The sequence below is a fragment of the Antechinus flavipes genome, chromosome 5, assembly GCF_016432865.1.
Source record: "Antechinus flavipes isolate AdamAnt ecotype Samford, QLD, Australia chromosome 5, AdamAnt_v2, whole genome shotgun sequence".
In the NCBI taxonomy this organism is placed as follows: domain Eukaryota; kingdom Metazoa; phylum Chordata; class Mammalia; order Dasyuromorphia; family Dasyuridae; genus Antechinus; species Antechinus flavipes.
The window spans coordinates 220,094,799-220,104,544 of NC_067402.1; positions in this window are offsets into that span (position 1 = coordinate 220,094,799).

Genomic DNA, 9,746 nt, shown 5'->3' on the forward strand with positions numbered 1-9,746 from the left:
AATTCACAAAACTGAAGTAATCAAACATATTTTGTCTAATTATATGTCAAAAAAACTAATAGCTTAGAGGACAAAATGAATAATTACAAAAGTATAAAACAGTGAGAAGAAATAGATTATATCCACATCAGCTGAAAGAGAAATATTATCTCCTAAATGGAAAAAAACTGCCATAAGAGGTAGACTTAAAGGTGAATTCTATCAGGCAATTAAAAAACAATGAATTCCAATATTACATAATCTATTTACAAAAATAGAAAAACCCTTCAAATACAACATTATGATACAAATAGTGTTTTGATATCTAAACTTAGGAGGAACAAAAGAAATTTATCTATAGTCCAATAGCCACAATAAACCAAAATTTCAAGTAAAATATTAGCAAATGTGTAACATAATAAACATATGACACATTGTATACACACATGAGTGTTTGTGCACATATATATAGTATATGTGTATATTACATAAGTAAGAAAAACACATGAACATATCTATAGATGTTTAAAAAAATCTTTGAAAAAAATTGATACTTATTTTTGTTAAAAGCATAAAAGCATAAGAAAAGGCAATGGTAAAATGTAAAGTATAATAAATAATACCTATCAAAGCAAGAATAAATGTATGCAATGAAAAAAGTTTCCAAAAATATCAGAGGTAATACAAAGATGATAATTATTACCATTAATATTCGACACAGTGCATGAAATACTAGATATAGAAGTAAGAAAAGAAAGAGTACACAAACACTCACGTGTATATACAATGTGTCATATGTCATACAGATCATTATCATTCTTGTGACTGTAATGCCGGAGAAACTGAGGCAGGAGAGAGATTAGAGAGTTTTTTTAATATTTTATTAATGGGAGAGTAAGATTGACTGGACAGGACTCTCGTCTCAAATTATCCAGTCAGACAGAGATAAGTATACTGGGACCAAGGAATCCATATTGGTCCCAGGGCTGGAGGACCCAAAGAATCCAGCATCCAGCATACAGCTGCCAGATGCCATTCTCCAGCAATGAATGAAGGAACCCCAACTTCTTAAATACCTTTTTGGAGACAAAGAAGAGAAAGGGAGGGAAAGTTTTTATCAGGGAGGGGAAGCCATAAAACCTAAAAATTTACATAAAGAAGTAAAGATATCATGGGTTAATCTTGGAATATTCTAAAGGAATATTGTAAATCCAAAAAAGAATCAGGAGATCTACTCTTTTATCTTGCTAATTTATAACCCGAGAGCAAAGAGACAGAACAGTAAATGAAACTGGGACAGGGAAACTGAGTCAGGACAGTTAAAGAGAACTGTGGCATAACATTCCACACTCTTTCTCTCCTAAATATTCAAACCTTTGAATCTTAGCACCTTCCTCTAGATACCCAGGAGGTCTTTGTCCCACCTTATGTAAAGCAAATGAGCCAAAAATAAAACTAGAAAAAATGTAAGGACTTATATGGCAAGAGCAAGTCTCTCCCTGATAACCCCAGAGTTAACAGCTGTACAAAGGCTCCCTTGTTGCAAGCATGTCAGGTCCTTTCCAGTTCTGGAGCACCATCTCAGCCAGAGAATCCAGTTTGAGATGGACAGTTAGATCTGTGGTCATTTGTGCACTTAACTCAGTCTCTGCTTACAGAGCAGCAGGGTCCAAGGCTCATTCAGAGAGGCAGCCCTCTCCATGGGGGAAGGATGAGGCTTATAGTACTCCACCTGTCCCCACCCAGAGAAACAGGACTGCTATTAGAATACAGATTTCTGAGCAGATTATGCAGTTAGACCATCAAGGCAGGCAAACTCCAAACTTTTTAGGTGCCTCAAGCCAAACTTCAAGGTCCTTTGAAATGCTGAAATACTTAATGAACTGGGGTTACAGGAATGGAAAAACAGATCAGAGAGACTGCCAGTGTCACAACAGGTGTCTGATTTCTAAAACTTTTCTAAAAAATAAATCCCCAAAACTGAATCTGCCAGGGAAATTTTAACAAAATAAGGGATTCCAAAGCTAAAGCATCCAAATTCAATCTGAACTAAGTGAGATAGGGGGTGGGACAGAAATGCTTAAGGCAAAGTGAATAGGAGCTAAGGGTTCCCATTCTTTCAGGTATTTTGAAAAAAATATACCAGTTTCCCCAATGTTCTATCTCTACCTCCCCTTTTTTTCTCACAGAAAGGAATTATCAAATGACCATTCCCCATATAAATCCTAAGAGCAAATCAAAATCCCTATACATAACAGACTAATACAGTAGCATTTCCTTCAAAGCCCTCAAAACATATCAGCAATAATTACATAGTTTTAACAAATCCATATCAAATCTTAAACACACAGTAATAGATGATCCAGGCAAGGTTTAACAGTCAGTCATCAACCATTCCCAAGGTCCCTCATATCAGTCCAAAGTACAGTCGATGCAGGGTCAAGTCCATGGTCTCATTTTTAAAACTGCTGCTTCAGGCTGTGAAGTGATAGGAGGTTCTCATTCCTTGCAGAGTGGGTTCTCATTCCTTGCAGAGTGGGTGTGTGCCGTGGTGACAATCAAAGCTGATCAAAGCTGATCCAGATTCCAGAAGCAAGTCAATATCTGTAATTTGACCAAAATCTAGAACAAAAACACAAATCTAACACATAAAGATTGGATCAGTCTCAGATAGAAAGACTCAGTTCACCAGACTGTTGCAAAATACGAGGAGGCCAAAATGGATTGGCCAGCAGTCTCCTATGTGACGAGACGAGTTTGCTTTAGAGGCCAAGCAAACGGCTGCAGTCTTACAGACCCCTGTTAATTGTCCACTTATCATGTAGAAACCTTAAAGGAACAAAACACAAATATCCAGTAACAGACAGATGACCAGGCAAAATAGTTGCCCCAAGCATTTAGGATACAATGACTACATATGACCAGACTGAAAATAGCAAAGCATGACATAATTGAATTGCAGTAACAGTTCTATTGACCATTGCTCTGATCAGAGAGAGATCAGTTACAGAAGGAAAAATGCAAGAACATAACTATAACATAACATAAGCAATTGAGTTTTAACAGCTTATCAATCAATTGTCCCAGTAACTGTCACAGGGTGGAGCTTTAAAACTCCCAAATAGCATTAACTAATTAACTCTAAGCCCAAAAACTCCAATAACAGATGTCATTAATCAAATTTCGGATAAATCTTAAACAATTATTTATCATATCCTTATAAGTCATAACAGAAAGCAATTTTGTCTCAGTAAGTTCACAACTTAGAACAATTATCATATCTAGGTAGATGTTACATGAGTGAACATTATATACATACAAATCATTTTGCTTTTAAAATACCCAATACATAGAAAAATATCTCCAATTGCATATTGTCCATAACAAACATTTTCAAAAGGACAAAGAAAAACAACTATTATGTTCAGAGGCCCTTTAAATAACCTCAGGATGACCCAATACAATCAATTTAAACTTATACAAAACACCCAATTCCACATAAAAGAATTCAAGAAGGTTTTTTTAACATAGCAATTAAACTCTTAGAAATATTCGTACCAAAGTATGGATCACATTTACGACCATTTTCTTTTAACCAAAAAAAATTTATGTATCAAGAAACAAATATTCAATCAATTTAACCTAAAAGTAAGCATGTCCTTAAAAATCACACTTTGCTGCACTGCCGCAATCAGATAAGAAAAAAAAACGGCAGGAACATACTTAGAGAGGAGAGGGGAGGAGAGGATTCCACATGGCCACCCTTCCCCCACTCCTGACCCCTAGGAAAAAAACTTCCCTCGGGTTCCCCACTCAATTTCCTACATGGGAATCCTTTTCAAGATTTAGCCCATCAGTTTCCCAAGATCAGGTTTCTTCCCAAATCCACCCATTTCCAACTTTCTCTTTCCCCCTGACTACATACTTAAACAATCTCCTTTCCTTTAAATGTTAGCATACTGCTGTATATTAACTTTCCAAATTTTCAAATCCCTTTCAATCTATTTTTTTCTTTCTTTTTATTTCTTCCTTTCTCCCCCTTTCCTCACAGGCTGCTGCAGTCAGCCAGAGACAGAGAGAGAGAGAAAGATTTTTCAAACTTCTTGATATTTTCTAAGCCTGCAACACAGAGGCTGAATCCTTATCTCTTACAAGCTTACTAACTTTTAACACAGACACACACAAACAAACATGGAGCTCCAATTTACTATGCACAGTTGCAACGTTGTTTTCCAACCAACAACATAACAGACAAACCACACAGAACATAGAACATATATCACACAGACTACACAGTTACAACATTAAGCAAACATACCCAGAGGATGTTCTCCAGCGTCCCAGAAAATACCCGTCTCAGAATTTTAAACCCGTCGGTATTTATTCTGAGACCACAGGTTGCTAGCAACAGAACAGACCAGAACCAGAACCAAAACCAGATGGTACCTCAAAAGGTACCCAGACAGACTTACTCTCCCGAATGCCGAATCAAATGCCGAATCGATTTCGTTGTCCACTGTAGGCCGGACTGAGGCTGAGGAACCACTTAGCCAGAGTGCTGGTCTTTTCTCAAGGAACAGACCCAGGTCCTGAGCCCCCCTCAGGCCTAGGTGGAGACGGAGAGATCTCTAATCTCTAATCCAGTTCTCAGTTTCTATTATCTCCACGGGACCTCCAAATTGTAATGCCGGAGAAACTGAGGCATGAGAGAGATTAGAGAGTTTTTTTAATATTTTATTAATGGGAGAGTAAGATTGACTGGACAGGACTCTCGTCTCAAATTATCCAGTCAGACAGAGATAAGTATACTGGGACCAAGGAATCCATATTGGTCCCAGGGCTGGAGGACCCAAAGAATCCAGCATCCAGCATACAGCTGCCAGATGCCATTCTCCAGCAATGAATGAAGGAACCCCAACTTCTTAAATACCTTTTTGGAGACAAAGAAGAGAAAGGGAGGGAAAGTTTTTATCAGGGAGGGGAAGCCATAAAACCTAAAAATTCCAGAGACAAAGAAGTAAAGATATCATGGGTTAATCTTGGAATATTCTAAAGGAATATTGTAAATCCATAAAAGAATCAGGAGATCTACTCTTTTATCTTGCTAATTTATAACCCGAGAGCGAAGAGACAGAACAGTAAATGAAACTGGGACAGGGAAACTGAGTCAGGACAGTTAAAGAGAACTGTGGCATAACATGACAAAATACTGACAAAATCAATAGTAGGAGACAAAGAAATGCCATTCAGAATACTTTAAGAATGTATGAATAGGTACCATATGAATCCAACAATAAAACTACAGCAACCTTCACAGAAATATATAGATGTAAATAATCATAGATATATTGACTGCCAAATATACTGATCATGTCAATATGGCAAAATAAAATGGCAATGTTACCTAAATTCATTAACTTATTCAGTTCTATTCTGATCAAACTATGAAAAGCTTTTTATAGTTTTAGAATAAAAGGGAAATTTGTCTATATGAAAAAAAGTGAAGTAAAGATTGTAAAGTAGATAGTAAGCTCAGAACCCAGGAATAATCTGCTGGGTTCTGAGCTTACTATCTACTTTACAATCTTTAAACATGTAAAAGTGTATAAAGAGGTGAAACTTTCTTCCCAATGAACTTATTATGCCCTTATTTTTACATACTGGGCCCACTCTTAATATCAGAAAAAGGAGTCAATTTAAATTATTTGATGGAAAAACTCAAATGTGAAAAAGGAGAAATAAATGCAAACAAAAATCAGTTAAAACTAATCTTTTCAAAAAATTCTGACTAGAAAGAATAGTAACATTAATTCATAAATTTGATAGGAAATACAAAATATGACAAATTTGTTGAGTCTGTGGCTTCTATTACATGGAGATAAATTCACACTGAATTTCATTTAATCAAATTTAAGGGGATAAGTAAATGGTAGAGCAGTAAGGCAGTAAAGGCAGATAGCTAAGATAAATGTTAAATATAGAAGCATGATAAGTAGTCCTGAAATGGGACTTACATGAACACAGCTAGAAAAAGTTCAGAGTGACTTGACTACACTGTGTTTTTCTTGCATGGCTAGAACTATCCTCACCCTGAATGGAACTGAAGATAATCCTCCTCAAAACTGTCAAAATTAGATACACTAGTAAAATTAAAGGCTTGTATCTTGTTGGAAAAGAAACTGTCAAGACAGAACAATCTTCTGTATGATGATCTCACTGCCATGGAAGCAACAAATCAGAGGATCCAAAAAATTCAAAGGTGGATGGGATAAACTGAGTAAAGATCTCTCATATGAATGTGACCTTGACCTATACCCTAATTATAACTTGAAGGTTTGCAGTGATAAGTTGTGCTTTAGCCAAAAGCATAGGTATTAGCTTATTTTAGGAAGACATTTCTTTTCTCCACATCAGCATTAAGTTCCTAAAGAATATGTGTTATGCCACAGTTTTCTTTAACTGTCCTGACTCAGTTTCCCTGTCTCAGTTTCCTTAACTGTTCTGTCTCTGACCCAGTAAAACTAAGGATTATTCGCTCTCGGGTTATGAATTAGCAAGATAAAAGAGTAGATCTCCTGACTCTTTTAGGGATTTACAATATTCCTTTAGAATATTCCAAGATTAACCCATGATATCTTTACTTCTTTGTCTCTGGAATTTTTAGGTTTTATGGCTTCCCCTCCCTGATAAAAAACTTTCCCTCCCTTTCTCTTCTTTGTCTCCAAAAAGGTATTTAAGAAGTTGGGGTTCCTCCATTCATTGCTGGAGAATGGAGTCTGGCAGCTGTACACTGGACGCTGGATTCTTTGGGTCCTCCAGCCCTGGGACCAACATGGATTCCTTGGTCCCAGTATACTTATCTCTGTCTGACTGGATAATCTGAGACGAGAGTCCTGTCCAGTCAATCTTACTCTCCCATTAATAAAATATTAAAAACTCTCTAATCTCTCTCCTGCCTCAGTTTCTCCGGCATTACAATTTGGAGGTCCCGCGGAGATAATAGAAACTGAGAACTGGATTAGAGATTAGAGACCTCTCGGTCTCCACCTAGGCCTGAGGGGGGCTCAGGACCTGGGTCTGTTCCTTGAGAAAAGACCAGCACTCTGGCTACCCCAGAGCCTCCTAGGAAAAGGAAGCGGTTCTTCAGCCCCAGTCTGGCCTACAGTGGACAACGAAATCGATTCGGCATTTGATTCGGCATTCGGGAGAGTAAGTCTGTCTGGTTTTGGTTCTGGTTCTGGTCTGTTCTGTTGCTAGCAACCTGTGGTCTCAGAATAAATACCGACGGGTTTAAAATTCTGAGACGGGTATTTTCTGGGACGCTGGAGAACATCCTCTGGGTATGTTTGCTTAATGTTGTAACTGTGTAGTCTGTGTGATATATGTTCTATGTTCTGTGTGGTTTGTCTGTTATGTTATTGGTTGGAAAACAACGTTGCAACTGTGCATAGTAAATTGGAGCTCCATGTTTGTTTGTGTGTGTCTGTGTTAAAAGTTAGTAAGCTTGTAAGAGATAAGGATTCAGCCTCTGTGTTGCAGGCTTAGAAAATATCAAGAAGTTTGAAAAATCTTTCTCTCTCTCTCTGTCTCTGGCTGACTGCAGCAGCCTGTGAGAAAAGGGGGAGAAAGGAAGAAATAAAAAGAAAGAAAAAAATAGATTGAAAGGGATTTGAAAATTTGGAAAGTTAATATACAGCAGTATGCTAACATTTAAAGGAAAGAAGTTTGAATGGAATATCTAGGCATTCTCTGTGAAGGCAGAGTAAAGCACTAAAATGGGCTTCCTTGGAAGTTTACAGAAGCCCCTTTGGATTCTGGAAAGGAAAAAGGAAACAAAACTTCTCTCTGAGGGTGGGGAATCCTGGAAAAAGCCCCTAGTCTGTTTTTGCTGATTTAAGAGCTTTGTTAAGTTTTGAGAACAATGATTAAGGAAAATTTGCTAGTGATTTTAAAATTTTTTTTAGGAAAAGCCTACTAGAGTAAAGAGCAATAAAATTCAAGCTTAGCCTGGCCTGGGCAATAAAAAGCTCTGGAGATAAGATGCTAATAGCTGTTAGAAGAAATGTGGTAGGAGAAAAAAACTTTTAAAAACAGCTGTATTAGTTTGATTCAGTTTGTTATTTCTAAAAGTTTAATTGCTATGTTAAAAAAAAAAAACCTTCTTGAATTCTTTTATGTGGAATTGGGTCTTTTGTATAAGTTTAAATTGATTGTATTGGGTCATCCTGAGGTTATTTAAAGGGCCTCTGAACATAATAATTTGTTTCTTTGTCCTTTTGAAAATGTTTGTTATGGACAATATGCAATTGGGGATATTTTTCTATGTATTGGGTATTTTAAAAGCAAAATGATTTGTATGTATAATGTTCACTCATGTAACATCTACCCAGATATGATAATTGTTCTAAGTTGTGAACTTACTGAGGCGAAATTTCTTTCTGTTATCACTGTAAGGTTATGGTAACTCTTTAAGATTTATCAGAAATTTGATTAATGACATTTGTTATTGGAGGTAAAAGTTTTGGGCTTAGAGTTAATTAGCTAATGCTATTTGGGAGTTTTAAAGCTCCACCCTGTGACAGTTACTGGGACAATTGATTGATAAGCTGTTAAAACTCAACTGCTTATGTTATGTTATAGTTATGTTCTTGAATTTTTCCTTCTGTAACTGATCTCTCTCTGATCAGAGCAATGGTCAATAGAATTGTTAATGCAATTCAATTATGTCATGCTTTGCTATTTTCAGTCTGGTCATATGTAATCATTGTATCTTAAATGCTTGGGCAACTATTTCGCCTGGTCATCTGTCTGTTACTGGATATTTGTGTTTTGTTCCTTTAAGGTTTCTACATGATAAATGGACAATTAACAGAGGTCTGTTAAGACTGCAGCCGTTTGCTTGGCCTGTAAAGCAAACTCATCTCTTCACATAGGAAACTGCTGGCCAATTTATTTTGGCCTCCTCATGTTTTGCAGCAGTCTGGTGAACTGAGTCTTTCTATCTGAGACTGATCCAATCTTTATGTGTTAGATTTGTGTTTTTGTTCTAGATTTTGGTCAAATTACAGATATTGACGTACTTCTGGAACCTGGATCAACTTTGATCAGCTTTGATTGCCAGCATGACACACCCACTCTACAAGGAATGAGAACCTCCTATCACTTCACAGCCTGAAGCAGCAGTTTTAAAAATGAGACCATGGACTTGACCCTGCATCGACTGTACTTTGGACTGATATGAGGGACTTTGGGAATGGTTGATGACTGACTGTTAAACCTTGCCTGGATCATCTATTACTGTGTGTTTAAGACTTGGGATGGGATTTGTTAAAACTGTAATTATTGCTGTTATGTTTGAGGGCTTTGAAGGAAATGCTACTGTATTAGTCTGTTATGTATAGGGATTTTGATTTGCTCTTGGGATTTATATGGGGAATGGTCATTTGATAATTCCTTTCTGGGAGAAAAAAGGGGAGGTAGAGGTAGAACATTGGGGAACCTGATATTTTTTTCAAAATACCTGAAAGAATGGGAACCCCTAGCCTCCTATTCACTTTGCCTTAGGTATCTCTGCCCCACCCCCTACCTCACTAGTTCAGATTGAATGTTGATGCTTTCGTTTTAGAATCCCTTATTTTGTTAAAATTTCCCTGGCAGACTCAGTTTTGGGATTATTTTTTTAGAAAAGTTTTAGAAATCAGACACCTGTCCGTGACACTGGCAGTCTCTCTGATCTATTTTTCCATTCCTGTAACCCCAGTTCATTA